The sequence below is a fragment of the Monodon monoceros genome, unplaced genomic scaffold (genome assembly GCF_005190385.1).
Source record: "Monodon monoceros isolate NGI ecotype Baffin Bay Population unplaced genomic scaffold, NGI_Narwhal_1 Super_Scaffold_12, whole genome shotgun sequence".
In the NCBI taxonomy this organism is placed as follows: domain Eukaryota; kingdom Metazoa; phylum Chordata; class Mammalia; order Artiodactyla; family Monodontidae; genus Monodon; species Monodon monoceros.
Genome location: NW_021703768.1, coordinates 117,747,455 through 117,748,496, shown reverse-complemented (window position 1 = coordinate 117,748,496; position 1,042 = coordinate 117,747,455). Strand labels below are relative to the sequence as shown.

The 1,042-nt window shown below is 48.3% G+C and overlaps 2 protein-coding genes across 3 annotated transcripts in view; both read right to left on the bottom strand.

Annotated features, from left to right (window-relative positions):
• The window catches only part of LOC114892331 (protocadherin alpha-C2), a 209,000-nt gene that overhangs the window by 154,977 nt on the left and 52,981 nt on the right, over positions 1 to 1,042 (bottom strand). The window lies entirely within an intron of this gene.
• LOC114891679 (protocadherin alpha-10-like) overlaps positions 1 to 1,042 on the bottom strand; it is an 11,190-nt gene that overhangs the window by 8,721 nt on the left and 1,427 nt on the right. The gene's annotated exons all lie outside the window — the stretch shown is intronic.

Here is a 1,042-nt window from a genome sequence, read left to right as displayed (position 1 = left end):
AGGTGATCGTGGACCGGCCGCTGCAGGTGTTCCATGTGGAGGTGGAAATAAAGGATATTAATGACAATCCGCCAGTATTCCCAGCGACACACAAAAATCTCTTTATTTCCGAAACTAGGCCTCTTGACTCTCATTTTTCACTAGAGGGCGCCTCCGATGCAGATATCGGGGCCAACGCTCTGCTGACTTACAGACTGAGCCCCAATGAGTATTTCTCTCTGGAAGTACCGACCAACGACGAGCAGGTAACACCGCTCGAACTAGTACTAAAAAAACCTTTAGACAGGGAAGTCACTTCAGAGCTTCTCTTGGTGCTCAAAGCAACGGATGGGGGCAAACCTGAGCTGACAGGCACTGTAGAGTTAAACATCACAGTGCTGGATGTAAATGACAACGCCCCAGTGTTTGACAAAGCAGTTTATCGTATAAAATTACTGGAAAATGCAAGAAACGGTACACTGGTTATTAGACTTAACGCCTCGGATTTGGACGAGGGTTCAAACGGCCACATTCTTTATTCCTTTGCAACTGATGTCTCCTCTAATACAGAAGCCTCTTTTCGCATAGATTCAAACAGTGGAGAAATAAAAGTGAATGGAAAAATAGATTTTGAAGAAATTAAATTATGGAAACTTCAAATAGAAGCAGTTGACAAAGGAAACCCCCCAATGTTTGGTCACTGCACAATCTTGATAGAAGTCTTGGACATCAACGATAATGCCCCAGAGTTGCTAGTGACGTCACTGTTGCTCTCTATTCCAGAGGATGCTCCACCGGGGACTGTCATCGCTCTAATCAGTGTAACCGACCATGATGCCGGTGGCAATGCGCGGGTGACCTGCTCACTAACACCCCAAGTCCCCTTCAAACTGGTGTCCACCTTCAAGAATTACTATTCGCTAGTGCTGGACAGCGCCCTGGACCGAGAGGAAGTGTCGGAATATGCTCTAGTACTGATCGCGAGGGACGGGGGCTCGCCTTCTCTGTCGACCATGGCCAGCGTGTCCGTGGAGGTGGCCGACGTGAACGACAACGCGCCCGC